This window comes from Marmota monax, unplaced genomic scaffold (assembly GCF_021218885.2).
Source record: "Marmota monax isolate L192 unplaced genomic scaffold, Marmota_monax_Labrador192_F-V1.1 WCK01_AAM20220418_F8-fsc00115, whole genome shotgun sequence".
NCBI classification, from domain to species: domain Eukaryota; kingdom Metazoa; phylum Chordata; class Mammalia; order Rodentia; family Sciuridae; genus Marmota; species Marmota monax.
In genome coordinates this window covers 2,959,024-2,980,825 of record NW_026694419.1, presented here as the reverse complement: position 1 = coordinate 2,980,825, position 21,802 = coordinate 2,959,024, and the positions used below count along the sequence as shown (strand labels likewise).

Here is a 21,802-nt window from a genome sequence, read left to right as displayed (position 1 = left end):
TAATACAATCAATGATGGGAGCCACACAGAACTGTCCCTTCTGGTTTTACAGTATATCAGGGTGAGGCTGGAGAGGACCAAGAGGGAAGAGGAGTGAACGGTGCCAGAGGCTTTTAAGGATAGGATTTGAAGCCAGACCTCCATTTGCTTTTCGATGCTACCTCTTACTGATTAACAAAAGGAAATACAGTCTCCAGCCTCAATAGCAGGAGGGAACAGTGCCCTTTGGGACATAAGAGTACCACATGAAGACATCCTCTAGTGGCTAAAGAAATGAAGGGCAAAAGATGACAGGAGATTTGTTCCTGGGGTCCACATGCCATTTCTGAGCGTATCCTTTGTAATGTTCTGATTCTAGCAACTCAACTAGCCATAACATCCTTTGATGCTGATATAAAAAGAAGATTGATTTACTGATAAAAACTGAGTGCAGAATGCAAATCTTAGCTCCCACATCTACTAGCTCTGTGACCTTGAACAGGTCCGCTGGTAACTGCAGTCCCATTTTTCCTATATTTTTAAAACTAGGGTAACCAACATACTTTTTATAATTGCTATGAAGAATAAGTATGACACTCAAAAGTAACAATTCTTAGTGCTTAAAAAATGTTTTTTCTACTAGACATAGTAGTTCATGCCTATAATCCCAGCTACCCAGGAAGTTGAGGCAGAAGGAGTACAAGTTCACCAAAGCAAATTAGCAAGACCCTGTCTCAAAGTAAAATAAAAAGGGATGGGGATGTAACTCAGTGGTAAAGATTCCCTGTGTTTAACCTCCAGTACTGGGGGGAAAAATTATTCTCTACCTTTCTTCCATAAACCACAAATCCCTTTTTCTGGACCAACTCAAGATGTTACCTATAAGAACTTTATACCCTCTGATTTGCAAGAGGTTCAAAGAGTAACATCAAGGAACATTATAGCCATCTGGGGTCATAATCTCCAGTAAAACCATCTGGTAGATAACACCCATTCCCTTCAATTTAAAATCTAAACTGAATTTTACTTCTCTCCCTCCAAAACCAGATATTCTTTTCTCTTTTCCTTTCTGTTCTTTCTGGTTTCTTAATAACATAATCACATGGTGGCACGTGCCTCTAATCCCAGCAACTAGGGAGGCTGAGGCAGGAAGATCCGCAAGTTTGAGGTCAGCCTCAGCAATTTAGCAAGACTCTCAGCAATTTAGAATTACCCTGTCTCCAAAATAAATAAATAAAATGGACTGGGGATGTAGCACAGTGATGAATGCCCTTGGATTCAAGTCCCAGACACACACACACACACACACACACACACACACACACAGAGCACTCTCTGCAGTCACCCTATTTATACTTTTTACTTCCTGGTCCCATCCACTAATTCAGCTAGTGCACAACCAAATCCTTCGGCTTTGTTTCTTTCCATTCCTCCTACCACAGGCCTAGATCACACCACCACCTCTATTCTAATGGATTGCTGCAGACCCTGTCTCCATTCTTCAATCTGGAGTCCAGAAACTGCTGGTATCACTAACATTAAAAAGGAAAAGAACTGCTGGTACATCTTGAGGAAGCCGGGTAAAGAGGAAGAGAACAGTCAATACACACCAAGGAAGAATAATTTTTAAGCATTTAAGTTTCTCTTGTACGATGCAGCCTAGGAGCAACATGCCACACCATTTAGTCAAGGTATGCCATAGGCTATGCCATCTATATTTGTGCAAGCACACTCCATGGTATTAGGCCAACAAAAATCACCTAAAGACATCTTTTGCAAAACATACCCCTATTAAGCAACACACAACTGTATATTAAACTCAGCACAGCCAAACTCAACTCATCATCGACAGTTAAGTTGAACTGTGCTCAGGAAGACCACAAGATCCCACCAACATCCCCTGAAACATTACCATAGCCATCATCTAGTCAGCTGCTATGGTGACCAGTCTCCATGATGGCCCCAGCGATCCCACCTGCTGGTACTCACACTCTTGGGTACACCCTCCCACACTGTATCAGGGTTGGTCTGTGTGACCAATAAAATACAGAAGTGATTATATACGTGATTATATATAATACACTTAGTATATTATACATATTTCAAAGTAAAATCATAAAAGACATTCTATTCTTACCTCTTCTTTTTGTGTGTGTGTGTGTGTGTGTGGTGCTAGAGATTGAACCCAGGGCCTTATGCATGCCAGGCAAGCACTCTACCAACTGAGCTATATCCACAGCCCTTCTTCCTCACTCTTGATGTGAGAGTGTGTCATGCAAACACTCAAGCAACTCCATGCAGAAAGCTACACAGTGAGGAACACAGGTCTCCTGCCAACAGCTATGTAAGTGAGCCATCTTAAAAGAGGATCCTCTTGCCCATGCAACCTTCCATTGAATGCAGCCCTGTCAACTTGATTGCAGTCTTATAAGAAACCCTCAGCCAGACCATCCAGATAATTCAATCCAAGATTCCCAACTTATTCCTGAGATAATATTTGATGCCTAAGCCACTAAATTTTGAGATAATCTATTAAACAGTGATAAGTAATACAGTTACCCAATCCAGAAAACTGAGACATATGAAGCCTAATCTTCAACATGAAGAAACTAAAGAACTGGGATCCCTGGAATTAATGACTTCTCTTTTGACTGATATATACAAATACGGTATGTAGAAATATCAAACAGATATGTTAGAAGGATGCATTCCTCAGATAGAAACCTGCACAGGATGGGCCATTCACATTACTTTCAACCACAAGATCCAATGAATTTAATTTTTCTAAAATCTTTCCTAATCTAGCTGTATATAATGTTTTCAAAAATTCCAGAAGCGATTAGTTGATAAACAGAAATCACTCAAAGCCTCCTGTCAAGAACATTTGAAATGATTCATTATTTTGGTAAAGAAAAGTGGTTACACAGGAAGTGTCATTTTCACCTCTCAGTTCCCACAATTAACTAACTGACTTCCCTAGCTAACCCCAACACATTTTTATCTCAATCAAGTAACCACTTTCTAGGCACGGTGACAAATATCTGTAATTCTAGTGATCTGGGAGGTTGAGGAAGGAGGATCACAAATTGGAGGCCAGTCTGGGCAACCCAGTGGGACCCTGCCTCAAAATAAAAAATTAAAAGGGCTCTGGATGTAGCTCAGTGGCACAGCACCTCTGAGTTCAATCCCCAGTACCCTTCCCTCTCAAAAAAAAAAAAACAAAACACTAGCCATTGGATCCTAGTCTTCTCACCCTACCATACCAACACCCAGAAGCTCAGATGTGGAGGAATCCTGAATATAACCTGTTAGATCCCTTGATTCTGATATTTATCTAACACACACACACAAACACACACACAACTAAATCTCAAGTTTCAGAGAACAAGGCTCATCATCACAACATGTAAAATATTTTACTATTATACTGTTCTATTCCTTTTTTTATTCTAATTTGTTATACATGACAACAGAATGCGATTCAACTCATTACACATATATAGCACAGCTTTTCATGTCTCTGATTGTACACAAAGCAGAGTCACACCATTCACCATTCGTGTCTTCATACATGTACTCAGGGGTAATGATGTCCATCTCATTCCACTGTCTTTCCTACCCCCATGCCCCCTCCCTTCCCCTGCCTCCCCTTTGCCCTATCTAAAGTTTCTCCATTCCTCCCATGCCCCCCCCCATCCCCATTATGAAGCAGCATCCTTATATATGAGAAAACATTCGGCATTTGGTTTTGGAAGACTAGCTTACTTTACTCAGTATTATATTCTCCAACTCCATCCATTTACCTGCAAATGCCATGATTTTATTCTCCTTTAAAAAAATATGGAATGCTTCTAGAATCTGCGTGTCATCCTTGCGCAGGGGCCATGCTAATCTTCTCTGTATAGTTCCAATTTTAGTATATGTGCTGCCAAAGGGAGCACTCTACTTTGTTTCTTAAAAAACAATTGGTCAAAAGTCATCACCCAGTAATAGGTCCCAATACACAGTTAGAAAAATATATTCTTAATTATATGCCTGAACATTCCACAGCTCCTGAAATCCTCCTACTTAGAGATGAAAGTGAAAACCCAAATAATAAATTCCCTTCAGCCTCAATCATGTGCAAATATTTAGTTCCACTTCATCCACATCCATAAAATACACATTAAATGCATGGAATTCTACCTAATCAAGAACAACCTCAGGCAGTTTCTATTCAAATGCAGATAATTATCCAGGCCCTAAAATTCTCCTAGTCCTACAGTTAATGACTGGAAAACCCATAAACAATTTCAGCTAAAATTCCTTTATCAATCTTACAAAGTGTGGCTCAAAGGCAAAATTTCCATCTTGTCAAAACATTTTTAGGAGGAAGTAGGAAAGCTTTAGAATAATACATCAGCAAAAAAACTAAATCTGCTTGGAAAGAGACCAGTTACGTGCATTTTTGTACTTCCACAAAATGGACCAGCAGCCTCTGTTTAAAAGAGTAAAATCAATCTGCAGAGACAGAAAGTAGATTAGGGGTTGCCTGGGGGTAGGAACGTGCAGGACTGTAAACAGGCACAGAGCAACAGAAAGGTTCTAAAAGGACTATGGTGACAGCTGCACAATGCTAAGTTTACTAAATATCAATGAATTCCTCATTAAAAAGCAAATTTTAAGGTAAATTATACGGTAGTTATTTATGGCAAATTATACCTCAATAGGATTATTTTTTTTAAAAATCTTTACATGCCAAATAAGGAAAAATGGTCAAGATTCAAGGAAGTTACAAGCAAAGTACAAGACAATGTGTGGGACAAGCAGGTGGCTGACCACATTACATGCCTGGACATTTCTGGTGAGACACCCAAAAGGCCAATCATGACAGTTGTTATCTGCAGGAAATGGGTCCAGGTAAAGAGAGTTTGGCTTTTAACTGCACGCCACTTTATACTACTTGAATTTATTTGCCTTGAGCACGTATTATTTTTCATAAACACAAAAACAAGTTGGGTGGAAGCCTCAGAAGTAGGACTCACACAGTAATCCCAAGTTCCTTATGGTGCTCATCGATTCGGTCCTTTGAAAGAGGGTGCTTCAGAATTTAAACATTCCTCAGTAAAAGAGTACATTTAAAAGATCTGTCTTTGACAATAAAATGCCAAGTGACAGAATCTTCCATCTGAAAGCTTACTGCATAAAACCCAACAGGAAGAGAATTTGAATGCCCTCTGAGGAGGGGAAGTGTGGCTTCCTAAATCTTAGTCATCTGCTTCTGCAGGTGCTCAAATGAAACTCTTAAGCTTTGCAACTGGAAATCTGAAAAGGCACTAGCTACATTACACCCCAGTACAGGGCTATCAGCACCAAGGGAACTGAAAAGGTACTCCTTTATGGAGAGTTATCAAAAATAAAAATACACAAAGGAAAAAACTAAAACTGACCCCAAAAGTAGCTCCCAAACTCCCAAAGCAGACAGTCGGCCCTTCAACAACTGCCCAGTCCCAGGTGTGGCTCCACTTCTTACCTCCCCTCATCCCTTGGCTATCTATCACCTTGCAATGCCAGGACCCAGACATAGCAAATGAAGAACTTACGGCTCACCCCATCCTCACCTCCCCAACTTCCACAAAATGCAGCTTTCTCTAGCCTCAAGCCCACCCTGATGTAGAAGACCCCAGTAACCAGGACTGGAATCATAAAATACTATCCAACTTTCAAACACAGGACTTGTGTCCAACCTGCATCCAGACTCAACTACAGTCTTCCCATCTGGATGAGGCATGTCTTCCTTCTGAGCCAACATCCCTGCCACCCTTGGGACCTTCCTCTCCCCTGGGAGTTTTACTCCCACTCTTACAGCCCCTACACCCACTCTGACCTATTTGTGCCATTTGGATTACTTCAACTGCATTATCTGCTAGGGTTTGAATGTGTCTCTCAAAATTCATGTGTTAGAAACTTAATCCCCAATGCAACAGTGTTGGGAAGTGAGGACTCATCAGAGGTCATTAGGTCACAAGAGATCTGCAATCATGAATGGATTTTATTATCAGAGAAGAGGGTGATCTGTCACTGCAAGTGTGGATCTGTCATAAGAGCAAGTTCAGCACTCTCTGGCTTCTCTCTCACCCTTCCACGTTACTCCATGGGACGAGGCAGCACAAAGGTCCTTGCACCATGGACATCCCAGCTCCCAGGAACACGAGCTGAATGAAATCTGTGTTCACTAGAAATTACCTCGTTTCAGATATTTCATTACAGCAGCAGAAAATGGACTAAAATACTGTTCAACATTCAGATACCTGTATGTGCTGAATAGCTTACTGTGTCTTAGACACTGAGAGGCCAGAAATGAGGGGATTTTTGTAGTAACATTTAGGGACGTGTTTTGTTTCTTAACAGCAGTTTTACCGAGACATAATCCACACGCTGTAAAATTCACCCTCCGTAAAGAGTACGATTCAGTGGTTATAAAGGGTTTATTCATAGTTGTGCAACCGTCACCCGGATCTAATTTTAGGAACATTTCATTACCCCAAAGAGAAACTTGTACCCATCAGCAGTCCAGGACAGTGATCTTATGACAAAAAAAAAAAAAAAAAAAAAAGATTTTTTTTCAGAGTTTCATATGTACAAACTTTAAGAACATTTAAACTTATAAACTATTCATGTTATCCAAAGACTGTACTGTATGTGATCTAGATTGGTACAGTTAATAATTACCCACTATTGAGCATATGCAACTTAAAGAGCAGAGGTAAGGTTTCCCCTGGGGGGAAAAAAATCAGCATAACTATTAAAATAATATGCAACAGGGCTGGGGTTGTGGCTCAGCAGTAGAATGCTCACCCAGCACGTGCAAGGCGCTGGGTTCGATCCTCATCACTACATAAAAATAAATAAATAAAATAAAGGTATTATGTCCAACTACAACTAAAAAAATAATATGCAACAATAAATGTGTCTGTGCTTGGACAACTTACAAAATGCACTCAAATACCACAGCTAGCAATACTATATTATACATTTAAAAATTTATTAGGAGTGTAGGTCTCATGGAAAATGGTCTTAACACAAAATCAAATTTTAAAAAACAGTGGCTATTTTTCAATTCTTCCAACCATCTTGGTAGGTACACAGGATAGTTGTAAGTGGAGAGCCTGTCACTCAAGGGTGACACCTGGCTCCAAAGTCACCCAGGCTGAACCCCCAGACCAGCTCTTCTGCCTGTGTAGGAAAAGTGAACAAACCGGCTCACTGAGCAGACACCGTGTTACAGTTAAGCAATTCCAACCACATATCTGACTCAAAAAAAGGAAAATAAGAGCAAGCTATTTATGCTCTCAACACAACAAAGCATGCCTTTGTTTTATGCTAAGCCCTGGAGATTTTCTCGGCACTGGCCAGCCTGTGACACACAGACACTGGTCCAATGTCCCGTATAAATGCTTTCCCTTTGTTTGGTGGCAAGAATGAGAGCCCTCCCCAATGTCAAAGTCCGGAGTTCTCCCCAGATTACATGGAAAATCAGGAACAGAACCTAAAGTACATATGTGTCCCTCAGATGGGAAGGTAGATTAAAGTTAGAATCTTTTAATTAAATTGAGGCAAAATTCTAATCTACTCTATAGTTGTCCCCCAGAATGACATCACTCCTGACTCATCGAGTCTTATAACCTGACCCACTGGGAACACCGGCTTTACCTTGTTAGCTAGAAAAAGCAGCTTGCTTTTTCCAGGAACATTAACTCTTTTTTCAAGCACAAAGTAGTATTTTGTGGGTTTGTGTATTAATCTCTAAGCTGTTAATGACCTAAAGAGATTAACTAACTACTGAAAAGTAATCCACATAAGTAACAATGGTTAAGACCTCCCAGGGTGCAGGACATGTCTCTTAAAATTAACAATGACCTGGACAAACACAATTCCCTCATGTCATCTATTTTTAAGTGAATTGGTCACATGTGGTAACAAACTCTAAACAATACAACATAAATTAAAAGGTTTAGTAGAAGTGCAATCTAGAAAATTACATATTTCCTACCAGCTCCAACTTCTGCACCACTTAAAACCAGAAAAGTTAGAGGGGTCAACACTCCCAAACCAACTAGAGTAACCACTTAACTTGATTCTACACTAGCATTCTACAAGTTCCATCATCCTAGCAAGAAAACACACAAACAGAGGCTCTTTCAATGACAAGTGTGTGTGTGTGTGTGTGTGTGTGTGTACATGTGCACAATCACAGCAGTCCATGGCATAAAAACCCAAGGTGAGCCACACTTGGACCAAACCCCATCCACACAAACCTGGCTCTGCTCTACTCCCTCAGCTCCCAGTGACCTCCAAACTCTCATCCTTACAACCCATACCTCTGCATGTGTATTAATTTCCTACTTGGATTACAGTTAAACAAAAAATGCTAACACCCAACTAGACTAGGCTACTTGAAGGTCAATTCCACATGTTCCACACCCCACAAAACTCAACCACTCATCAACATCAATTTTACCTTCCAGACATCACTCCTGAGCCCCTAGGTCCCAGCTAAAGTAGGTGTGCCTTTTCCCCACATACATCGCACACCTGGACCATCATCTCTATGGCCCCAAGATCACTGAGATATACACACTGTGTAGGCCTTTTGCACATGGTACCAGGGTTGATCTGTGCAACCAACAGACTAAAACAGTTCTTGGGTTCTCTCTTAGATCACTGACCCTGAGAGAAGCCCTGTCCTACACAGCCTTACAGAGAGACTCAGGAGCAAGGAACTGACACCTCCTACCCATGTGAGCTTGGAGGTAGATCCTCCAGTCCCACTGAGCCTTGGGATCGTTGGAGCCCCAACCAACAGCTTTACTGGATCCTCCAGGAAAACACTGAGCCAGAACCACTCAGCTAGCTCACACCAAGCTCCGGAGCTGCAGGGACCGCGAGAGGTAACAATGTTCTAGGTTGTGTTCTGTTTTGGAAGGGAATAGTATGTTTTGCAGCAACAGACACTAAGACAAGCTCCATAGCCCCTTTATCTGGAATGTTCTTCCCTAGGATGACCTGCCAAAATTCTCAACACTGTGATCCAAGGAAAGTGGTTTATCATTTATGACAATACTTTGCAATCTCACTCTCAGGATTTACTCCTTTCTCTTCACTCAAATTGCATGGCTCAGTCTTTAACATTGATGTCACTCTGCTTTAAGGCTCATGGCCCTGCATCCCACCCTACATTAAGACATGGATGCAGCCTATCTCTTCTCACCGAGAGCAGTTTGGCCTGGTCATGTTAGGGACTCACACCTACCCCACTCCTGCGTACAGAAAAAACTGGGAAGTGACATTGCTGGATGTTACACTAGGATTGGGCTTTTTCCCAATGATAAAAAGACTTGATTAACCATGGAGAGACCTTCTCTAATCAGGGACCACATGAGAAAAAACATGGAGGGTCAAAGAAAGAGGAAAGAAAAAAGCACACTCAGAGAGATCCTACCCAGAACTCAATCTTTGCTTACCTTTCTTACCCCTCCCCTCTCTTATATTGCTACCAGAAGCAGTGGGGAAGGAGAAATAGTTCACAGAAACATCATCTTGATGATGATGATGATGTGCCCAAAATACAGAAAGAGCTAAGGCCTCTGTACACATGTTCAGTTATGTGTTCACACGTACCCATGGGTGCACATGTTCACAGGGGAAGTGAGGTTAAGGCAGGTAGGTCAGGAGGCAACAGAACACCACCCACCAAGACATCTACCCAGATCTTCCCACAGCTGACGGTTGACAGTAGTGGCCATAGATCACACAATTAAGAATCCAATCAACTCAGGTTTCCATCTTGACTCCACTATGGATCATGAGCAAGGAAGAAGTATCCACTTCTTGGACCCTTGGATCACCTATAAATGACTGAGACAGCTATTGAAGAGAGAAAATGACACCCATCTAGAAGTTAACAAAACACCCAGAACAAAGCTTGTCAAATCATTCACTCCCTTCCCCTCTCTGGGCCTTTGAGAAGTTGTGCCCAGAATAGGAAGGTATAAGCAGCAACCTGAAGACCCAAAGTCATTCCTATTTGCTTTTGTTGCCACAAATCCCAAGAGGCTCTACCATCCTTGAATTCATAAGGGTGGCCCCAACTAAAAGTTTGGCTCCCTTAAAACATATATTAATCAGAACTTTTTAAAACTTAACAGGAGGCCACCCATAAGCTTATTCTGAACTAATAATTATACAGAGTACCACTCTAAATAACACATCCTGGCCTCCCCCACCTATCTATACCTTACTTAGGTACAGAAGCCAAGGATGCCTTTCCTTCTCTCCTTTTATTTCTAAAAGTATCATAGTTTAGCATAGTATCCATTACTTTATAGACAACTAACTGAGTAGTCAACCAAAAATTAATATTTCCAGAACTTACCAAGGATCATATAACCTCACTCAGAAGACTAAGAAAGTAGAAACACTGAACCTACTAAGAATTGGATAGTTTCATTTTCAACGTGAAGCACATTTGTTAAATGGTTATTAGATTCTAGAACATTCTGGGCTGGAGATGTAGTCAGTGGTGCAGTGTCTGCCTGGCATGTGTGAGACTCTAGGTTCCATCCCCAGCACAAGGAGAAAAAAAAAAAAAAAAGTTCCTAATACATTCCACCATATTAGGCACCAAAGCAGACAAAAAGAAGCAAAAATGTTTTCCCAAAAATGTTATTTATGGGGCTGGGGTTGCAGCTCAGTGGTAGAGTACTTGCCTAGCATGTGTGAGGCCCTGGGTTCGATCCCCAGCACCACATAAAACTAAATAAAATAAAGGCATTGTGTCCATCTACAACTAAAAATATTTTTAAATGTTATTTATGAAACATTCTCATATAATATTCATGAAATATAAAGATTAGCTTTTTAAACAATCACTAAAATCACACTCCATTTGTTGGTTAATCCATAAAATGAAATTCATGTAAAAGATTCCAAAATTTAAATTACGTGACAAAATAAGACAAATTTTATAATAAGTTTTTTAAAATTCTAGGTATACTCAATCAATCAAGAGCATTTATGCTTCTTCAAATGAAAGCAATCTTTGTCAGGCAAGAATTTTTTAATATTTTATAATTATTATAAATATTATAATATTTTGTTCTTTTAACCTACTGTGAAGAATTGTACGATGTTACAAACAATTGGCAAGGAAATTATATTTGTAATTTTACCAACATACAAGGCTAATAAGATTCTGCAACTGGAACTAGTCCAAATAAAATTCTAATTCAAATAAAACAGTACTTTAAAAAATCATGAACAGTTAAAAATGTTAGACACATTACAATATGGGAGACCATGGAGAATGCTCAATGCTCACCAGAACCAAGAGGGCACTTCGAGCGGAGATTAAATGACCTTTTGCTCTTGCTCTGGTTGCTAAAAGGCCTGCCTGTGTCTCACAGCTGAGGCCAACACGGCCTCTCTATAGCAATTGCAGCAAGCCCTTCAGATGCCTCCTCTTACATTAAACATTATTAGGCTTCAGAACAGGGGGCTTCTTGGAGAAGTTCATGGGAGGCACACACAGCTTAGAGCGTACCATCTGTCCTTCAAGGACACCTCTTCCTTCAGATTCACTGAAACCCAGAAAGAGACTGTCCAAAACTGATTACTTGGGGTGGGAAGGTATTGGATTGTCCCTTCTATATTTTGTGATGTCGTGTGTGTGTGTGTGTGTGTGTGTGTGTGTATGTATGTGTTAGTTATGCTGGGATCAAAGCAAGGGCCTCTGCTCAGCAAGCACTCTGCCACTGAGTAACATCCCAGCCCAACACGACTCCTTTTCCATTTCTTGCATGGCATTCTGTGTCCATTTTGAAATGTTTTTCAAAGTTTTCAGGTCATCTCAATCCCCTTAGCACCTCATCCAGTATGTAAGAACAACAATGACAAAAAAACTAAAAACATACAGTATCTATTTAAAACCTAATAAGCCCTTTATATCTTCATTGTTTGGAAAGAATTATAATTGCAAAGAGTTATTCTGTGGGTTATTTTTTAATTTGTTTCCACATACCACATGAGGTTTAAAATTAACAGCTACCTTAGACTCAGCAGAAGCCTTCCTGGAGGGCCATTCCATATCTAGGGAGCCTGGATGTTAACGTTAGTGCAAATTTTGTTGTCACGTATTAGGGTTATTTTCACATCCCAAAGCAGAAGCACAGAAGTTGGGAACAGATATGAAGACTTCCTAGCAATAAAGGGCTGCCATTGCCTGACCCCACCCTGCCTGCAGCTAAGTGAGTAGCAATGCCTCCCAAAACACTCTCAGATACAGCAGAGATCTTCAAGCCCAGCAGTGTCCAGAAGTGACAGATCTATGTCGATTCTGATGGCAAGTGATATCTGAGCAGGCATGGCAAGTTATCAGCACAGAAGGTTTCACAGGACAGCAGATTGTACACTATTGAAGAAGCTGTATTCAGGAGCTGCTGTCCTGCAGGGACACCATTCCTTCTCCAGGCCTAGTTCAGTGCAGGAACACAGCAGGTGCTCAAAGGATGGGAACTCTAAGAATCACAAGAATGCTGCTTCCTTCAGGACACCACAGACTCCAGGCCCACCGAATGCCCAGCAGCCTCTAAGGCAGAGAACAATCACAACATGACCATCCAGTCCAGCCTGAACCAGCCATCAAACCTATTCAAGAAATGACTGAGTTCCTTGAAAAACCAGGACAATTCTATACCACATCAACATTTCCACTTGTATGAGGCAAAAGGAGAAATGAAAAACCAATTTTCCTGACACTAAACATAGAAGTAATGCCTTTTATTCTGAGATAATGTTCTTCCAGATTGGGGGGGGGGATGGTAAAAAAATCTCATATTTATAAAAAGAAGGCGGCTTTTTGTTGGTTGGTTTTAATGACTTGGCAAAAGAAGGAGTTGAAAATCCAGTGTGAGCTCTCTTTATCCCTGATTTCATCATTTCATGAAATCCAAAAAATAAGGATTGGTAGTAGCAGGATTAACGCCCACTCAACCTGCTCGAACTCACCTATGACAGCAGGCCTCTCCAAAACCACCCAACTCACTTAACACCCATTACTGCTCAGGTCCAAGAAGAAAAAGAGGAAGAACTGGTTTGGAAGGAGGAGGGCACAAAAATGCTGCACTTGGTTACACACACGTCGAGTCTGACACCAGGTGAGAGATCCCCTGGGAAGGCCAAGCACCAACCCCACGAAAAAAAATATATTTAGATCAGTACCCCCTAGAAGTGGATCCAAGTGAGTCGCTGCTGAGGGCAATTCTCATCCCTCGGTGTATTGGTAGGCAGACGCTGAATGTCACTGCTTTAGAAATTCTATTTAAAAAATTCAATTAGTCAACAGCTCAAAACCCAATGCACGTTGAATTTTTAAAGGGTCCAGCCAGCACATATTTTATGATTTTTTTATCAACTCTGAGGAAATCCCAAATTGGTAAGAGGAAAAAAACAAATTACCTAGAACTGTGCATTAATGTGATAAGAATCAAAAAGTCAGGGGGCCATTATTTATTAGCCCCAAAATGAAATTAAACATGTGTATGCATGCTGAGCAATTCCACTGCTCCATATTACCCTAGGTAAGCATGCTTGCATAGAAGAGGAATATACAAAGAGGTGCAATGCAGCATTTTTCATAATAATAAAAATACTGGAAATGTCCATTAGTAGAAGCTGAATTAAGGAATATTTATACTGTGGAACACTATACAGCAGTTAAAAAGAATGAAATGCCCAATGTGTACTTGCACAGAAAGGTCTCTATGACACAAAGCTGATAAAAACAAGAATAGTGTGTTAGCATTTGCTTTTTATAAAGGCACACAAGGGTGTGAAGTGTAGCACAGCAGTTGTGCTCTTGTCTAGCATGCATGAGTCACTAAGTTTGATCACCTGCATTGCAAAACCAAGAAAAAAAAAGGCACACACACAAAAACCAGTTCTATGTAGTGTTACTAAATGTGGCGCCTGTGAATATTTAATAATAAATCCCACTATTATGAATAATTATACTGCATCAATAAAACACTATGGGAAAAAAAATGTGATCCCTGAACCAACAGCATCAGCACTACCAGGAACTTGCTAAAAATGCTAATTCTTGGGCCTGATCTCAGACCTACTGAATTAGGATTCTGTGGATGGATGTGTATTTATATTTTAACAAGCCCTTGGATGCCCCTACAGTTTGAGAGCCCCTAGTCTACACTAGCAGGCATAGAGATCACTAAGAGAGAATTATACCAACTGAGACCCCTGAGCTTTATCTGTATTCTCTTTCACTTACTTTTAAACAAGAAGAGTGTATTTGTGCATTGCTTCTATAAATTAAAAGCAACTTGAGATACTACAGGTGCTGGGATGGGGGGATTAGTGAAATGGCTAACTATGCAAGAATGGGAGAGATAAAGCTAGTGAAACAGAATGAGGGTCCTTAGGAGAGGCTCAACAGTGGAGATCACAAAGGGCACAAAAACACATCCAGTAGAGATTTCACTCAAACCCTCAAGAGCTGGTCTTACTGGGACCTTCCATGGAGAGAGTACATGACAAGTGGCCAAGTCTAGTAAGGAGGACAGCTAGCAGCCACAGGATGAAAAAGACTGAACAATGCAGACCTTGTTTTGGCAAAGCTCTATGTTTATAAGGTCTTTTGTTGTCCTGGGGGTTTTTTTGTTGTTTTTTTTTTTTTTTTTTTTTTTGAGTCTTTAGCACTATACATCCACTGCAGCTCCCAGCCCCCTCTGTCATCCTCACATTTGCTGAGACCCCATGCTAGAAGGGACTGCAGAACTACAAAGAAACAGCTTTGTGCTGTTCGACTTTTGGAGCAATGATTTTCCATTGTATAGAAAAAAAATATTTCCTTTTTTAACCTGAAAGCAAATACGACTCTTCTCATCTCCCACTAGTCAGTCTATCTTTTGATTCCTTTAACAAGATCAGATTTTTAGTTGTATCCATTTAAGAAACTTAGTCTTTACCCCAGAAGATAATACAAAAAGTGTTGTTGTTATAGTCTCATAAAACAGGGATAACCAATTATCCAAAAAGGAAAAGGATCTGCTACTGTGTGAGATATACTTTACCTCTAAAGGGAAAATGTTTAATACTTGAGAAAAGCAGCATAAATCGTTTTTAAGACATGTTAAAAAAAAAATATTAGAGGCCATTTGTTTGAGAATCAGCTATACTAAAGCCCAAGAAAGCAGATCAAAGAAAAATGGAGTCAACTTTTGCTAAGTGTCACAGAATCAAACTGAAACTTGAACAGGCAGATTCCCAAAAAAGTCTAGCTTTTTTTCTGAAAACACAAGATTCCAGTCTACCCGAGTCAGCTTAACAAAGGAAGTCCCCTCTGCTTTAAACCTTGGGGAAAAAAAAGTAACCTGATGTCAATCAATCTTTTTTTTTTTCCCTATTGTTCCATTTTCTTGTTCCCACCTTACAAAGCCCGCTGTTCCATCATTCCCACTGGGAGTTCTCATTCTAAATGAATCTCAAATAAAACTCAATTTGATCTGTAACTAAATTTGTTGTCATTCTGTCTTTTGACAGGTATAAGACACAGTACATGAACATTCTGGAATACATCCATTCCTACATGAGTCAGGAAACAAGTTAAAAGCAAGACATCAGATATAATTGCCTTTATGTCAATATTTGTCAGAAGAGGCCTCAGCACTTCCTGATCAGCAGCTTTCCATGTAACAAGAGCCCTGTACCTTTCTTTCTTCTTGGGGCTTGGGCTTTGAAGACTTATTCTGAAACAGACTTGTCTGAATAGCCTGCAACAACTCAAGAAAGGAGGAAGGCCAGAATTGACATTACCTGCCCTCGGGCCCCCATTTCAGCAACAAGTTGAGTCCTGGACATTTTTCCCCATCCAGAGGTAGAGAACTGATGGGGAAGCTGAGAAGCATGTAGGAGCCAGGCCCGTCCACAAGAAATTGACAGGCCCACGCTGACACAAGGAAACCCCACCTGGGGCGCCAAGACGGGCATGAAATGATGCTGGGAAAACATTTTTCCTTCTCTGCACCCACCCCACCAAAAAACACCCACTACATTTAAATCCAAACTGAGACTGGCAAATCCAGCTCTAAACACGATCTCTTACACGAAAAAAGGCAGGCACAAGCAGGTCTTGGGTTCCCTTTGAACCAAGGAAACCTGATAGTTTGAAGGGCTGCCAACAAAAGCAGTCTGTGCTTCAAGTAAAGGCCTGTGATTGAGAACCTGAAGGGTGGCTTGACGGGGTGTGTGCAGGGAGGGCCGACCACTGCTAGTGAATAAAGAAAATGAGGTCTTGCTTGAGTTCCGCTCTTATTAGAAGTGCTTATGTTCCTATTAGCATATTTGCCCCTTAATTTACGTGTATATTCAAAGAAACATCGACTCTTAAGACACAAACAAGTCAATGTAGAAGAGTGCTTAAGACTGTATTAGGTTCTAATAATTAATTTATTTACATATAAACATAAATAAATTAATGAAAGTCTAGTTTTATTAAAATGTCTCATTGCTATGCTCTCCTATACATTTCTTCACTAAAGTTATGTGTAACTTAGGAAAGAAAAAAAGTGATAATTATGTCAGGTATGATGAAGCACAACTGTAATCCCAGCAACTCTGGAGGCTGAGATAGGAGGATCATGAGTTCAAAGCCAGCCTCAGGAACTTAGCAAGGCTCTAAGCAACTTAGTGAGATCCTGTCTCAAAATAAAAAAGGGTTAGGGATGTGGCTCAATGGTTAAGCATCCCTGGTTTCAATCCCTGATTCAAAAGAAAAAAAAAAAGGTAATTACTTGAAAACATAGAAAAATACTGAATACATTAAATACAGCTGATTTGACTTCACAAAGCCCAGAAATTGAAGGAAACTGAAGGTGACCACAGCTGTCTCCAAGAACACAGGGCTGCACAGTGGCCTGCCCAGGCTTCTGCTGGAAACAATAGAGGTGTACAGCCTCCATAGAACAGTTACTTCTTCAAAGGCAGTTACAACTCCCCTGGGCAGGCTGGGCAGGGGTGAGCAGAACACTTCCTCAGCACTTTCCACAGCTTACCACTGCCTTCTCCCCTCTCCTGCATCATAGGGGCTTTTCTCTCCAAAATGGCCTACAGCAAAACCAAAGATTTTGCTCTCCAGGTACCATAACATTCCACCCATGATTAACTCAATAATTCTCAGCCAAAATTCCATCCCTTATTTGAGATTTGGTATTATTAAATAAATCAACTACATTTTGGCAAATTAATATCTATAACAAATTCATTTAAAATAAGGTCTTTCTACATCAGAAACAGGTAGTAAGACTACAGATAAACTCAGTGATTTGGGGTAGTTTCTTAATCCTCATGAGCTTTAAACTCCCACATCAGTAAACAGGAAAAGGAAAAGTACATCAGCTGTCAGGGCTGAGGTGAGGATCAATTAAGGCACTCGCCCATAAATGTAGGGCTGCAGCCAGGACCTAGGAAGCGCATGATACAAGTTAGTATCACCACCAAACGGAATTGCTTCTTTTCCATACAGTACTAGTTGAAAAGAACTAAAAACTCCAAATTCTTCAGCCCAGACCAACCATCTCACCCTCTGCATTCTCTCATTCACCTTTTCCAACCTTTAAAAAAGAGATGAGTAGAACTGCCACACTATGAAGAGCACAATGACATTTTTCCTTTGTTCACTGTGCAAAGATAAGAGATTTAACATATTCTAACTTTAGGAAAATGAACACACCTAAAAAAGTGTATGTTACTGTCAAAAGCAAAAAAGTGACTGGGCAGGCCGGTGTTCTGGTCAAGAGAGGCAGGAGAGTCAGAAAGACACAGGCCCAACCTGCATCCTCTCCTGAATTCTAGCACCGCAGGAGCAGGAGCTCTGAGCACTGGCCAGTGTCCATGGGGACGAAGACAATAAATACCACAGAAGTCCAGGTCCTAGGATGAAGCCAGATTAGAATCAACAACTGACTCACCACTTTCCCTCAAAACCTTTATTTGAGAAAGAAAAATTCAAAATTTCCTGTTCATCTTCTAATAAGTTAAAATGACAATAACATTAAGGGAAAGCTATTGTGGCCTCTATTTCTCTGCTGGCCCAGAGAAACCCAAAAAGTTAAGCTAACCAATAAAATATGATTTTCTTAAATCATCAATTAACAATTTGAAATGTTTCTTTTAAACCTTGAAGCATTTCTCCCACCCACACTAAATCAGCTTTGAAAAAGCAATGAAATGAATAATAAATGAACACAGTAAGTGAAATCCATTTTCAGAAGTTATTTTTCTCTTATTCCTGCACACAAAAATAAATTAATAGGATACATAAAGCACATTGAATGAGTTCATGAAATTCCTAAAACACTTGAGTTCCATTTTAATGGCTCCAAATGGGAAAGGATAAAAAGAGAAAGAAGGGAATTGGTGAAGAAAAAGGATAGGAAAGTAAGAATGGGAGGTAGAAGCCCTGAAAGAAAGGTACCTGCAGAGAGGAAAACAAGAAAGTGGACACACTGACGAGGTTTGCACTTCCCTAGACGTTGGAGAAAATGAGCAAAGTTATCTGGAGCACCTTGAGAAGTTGGCTATCTCAACAGACTTACCTGCTTTGATTATGAGTGGAATAATTGCACCAGGAGAATGTGCTCTGCAGAGACCACAGCCCTGGCCAGAGCCCAATCGGAGTCCCCTCTTGAGGAATTTAAAACAATAAAAAGGAAGAAAGTTTGGGAAGGAATTCTAAAGATCCTAAACAAGAAAAATCTGTCATGTTATCTTTACTATGAGTCAAATTTTCACTGAATCCCTGAAGCAATGATCAGTAACAATCCATTTAAAATCACCAGGCAAGGCAGACAGGGCAAACAGGTTTATCTTCCAAAGATGACCTGAAGGAAAGAGCTGACTTTCACCCGAGTTAGGGAACTGGCACTGCAGAATGAAAATTTTTTGTGTGTGTGTGTGTGTGTGTTTGGTTTATTTTTTTTTTTTTAATTTTTTATTGTTGGCTGTTCAAAACATTACATAGTTCTTGATATATCATATTTCACAATTTGATTCAAGTGGGTTATGAGCTCCCATTTTTACCCCACATACAGATTGCAGAATCACATCAGTTACACATCCATTGATTTACATATTGCCATACTAGTGTCTGTTGTATTCTGCTGCCTTTCCTATCCTCTACTATCCCCCTCCCCTCCCCTCCCCTCTTCTCTCTCTGCCCCCTCTACTGACATTCGTTTGTCCCCCTTATATTATATACAAGAGGAATTGAGGGGAAGGGGAAAAATAATGAAAATTATTTCTCAAAAAAACATGAGCAAGACTATTTGATAAATCCAGACACCACACAAATCAATCCCATCGCCAAGACCCTCCATGAGGAAAGCAAGTACTCACAACTTCAGTTTGCCCTTTGAAACCGCTGGTTAAATTTTTTTAAAATAACAGCAGTACAATTTTGCTGTAACGTCACCTCTAGGCTAAATTGCTTCTCTGGTGATCAGACCACCCAAGGAAAGTATAAAACTTTCACCAAGGAAATAGTTAATAAGTGCTTATTCTCCGCAACACTCTTACACATTGAAGTGAATTATTGCTTACAGACTTGAGCTCCCTGAAGGTCAGACCCGATAATATCACTATTAAAGTACATTTTGCAGCTGGGCATGGTGGTGCATGCCTGTAATCCCAGTGGCTTAGGAGGCTAGACAGGAGAATTTCGAGTTCAAAGCCAACCTCAGCATAAAGTGAGGTGCTAAGCACTCAGTAAAACTCTGTCTCTACATAAAATACAAAATAGGGCTGGGGATGTGGTTCAGAGTGCCTCTAAGTTCAATCTCCACTACCCCCAAAAATAAAATAAAATACATTTCGCATTAAAAGCATCTTAACTAAAACCATTGGTATATGTAGAAATAGCAAACTCACTTTTCCTCCCTTGCCCTCCGGTTTCTCTTTCATTTTACAAACAACTCACAAATGTCAAAGGACTTATCCTCTCCATTTCCAAAGTAAATAACAACACTCCACATAGGCAAGCACTGAGTGAAGTGGTGCATGCCTACAATCCCAGCAACTTTGGAGCCTTGGAGTCCAGCCTGGGCAACTTAGCAAGACAGTGTCTCAAAAGAAAAAGTAAAAAGGGCTGGGGATGTAGCTCAGTGGTACAGTGCCCCTGGGTTCAAACCCCAATACCCCACCCCCCAAAAAAAGGCAGACAAACAAAGTGTCATCACCTCCTACTCCAAATTTCCCTTCAAAACACCCCTTGACTTATCCAAAGAGCAGAGTTCCCTTTTTGGATGCCTCTGTTTCACTATTCATAAGCCTGGAATAATTATACCTGCCCACCTTGACCTACAACTCCACAGCCTTTGGAAGTCTAACTCTATTTCTTAATTCACACATTCCCCTCCCCCATCTGAAAGGCCCACGATTGAGGTTCTCTTTTCTTTCAGCTCTACTTTTTCTCCCAGGCCATCTCCACAACTGTGATCTAATCCTGCCCAACTTGTTAGTGTGGAGATCTATGTTTTCTGCTCCTGAACCTATCCACTTGGAAATTTCACAAAGACCTGGTGATCATAAAGCATGAACACATTCACTGACTCTTCCCACCTAAAGGTGAAGTCTAATTCCCCTCTGAACGTAAGTTGGTGCTGGGGACACATTTCTAACCACTCAAATGATGCAGAAGTGAGGCCTCCTGACTTCCAAGGCCAGGTCATCAAATGCCATATAGCTTGTCCCTGCCTCCTTCAGGGTCCCTCCTGGGAAGCATTGAGCTAACATCCAGTAAGTCTGGGCACCTGGGGGCTGCACAAGACCAGGTTAATAGAGACAGCTGTCCAAGGAACACAGTTATTCAAATCTTCCTGATACCAATCATCCCTCATGTGAGGTTTTAGAAGACCCCAGCCTCTGTCTTCAAATCCTTACAGCTGAGGCTGAATGAGAATAGCTGTCCTCAGAGGCCCTTCTCCAATCACAGGTCTGTGCCACAATAAATGTTGGATAGGTTTGTTATGCAGCTCTGGAACTTGGGACAGACATCAAATATAATGTACCCCCAAAACAAATTCCTTATCTCCCTCCTGGTATCTGCTCTTCCTTCTGTATTCACTATTCCAGTTTCTCCTTCATTCAATCTGAAAGCTTTTCTCTCTTCTTCCCTTCTTACCCTACCCTCTGCCATCTGACCTATTCTATCCCAGAAGTCTCAGGAATCAAGCACCTCACTCTCCTTGTCTCCTCGCCTACTTTTTCATTTGTGTTGTTTGTGGTTTTATGCCTCTGCACCTTTGCACATGCTCAATCTTCATGGTAAATTTCCTTCCTTGCCCCTTTATCTCTGCACTTAGGAGAGTCCTACTTCATCTTTTGTCAGCTTAGGCTACTATAACAAAATACTACAGGCTGAGGGACTTCAACAAGACACTGGCTTCTCACAGTTCTGGACTAGAGTCCAAGATCCAGGCACCACAGATTCAATTCCTGGTGAAAGCGCTCTTTCCAGTTTGCGGATGGCTGCTTCTTGCTGAATCCACACAGGGTAGACGCAGTACACCTCTCGATTTTCTCTTCTTATAAACGGCACTAATCCCACTCCTGCGCGCTCCCAAAAGACTTCACTCCAAATATCACATTAGAGATTAAGACTCCCGCACGTGAATTTAGGGAGGAATTCAAACATTCAGTCCATAGCAACCTTCAAGTCCAAGTTCAAAGGTCATCTTTGGGTTCTTTTCTGATGACCCCAGCAGAAACTGCTCAC

General features: G+C 40.8%; 1 protein-coding gene and 1 non-coding gene across 3 annotated transcripts in view; both read right to left on the bottom strand.

Moving 5' to 3' along the window:
- The window catches only part of Tpd52 (tumor protein D52), a 107,687-nt gene that overhangs the window by 73,951 nt on the left and 11,934 nt on the right, over positions 1 to 21,802 (bottom strand). The window lies entirely within an intron of this gene.
- LOC124109585 (U6 spliceosomal RNA) lies at positions 3,814 to 3,920 on the bottom strand. Its single transcript, XR_006857027.1, has one exon. It is a non-coding gene; the product is annotated as a U6 spliceosomal RNA (small nuclear RNA).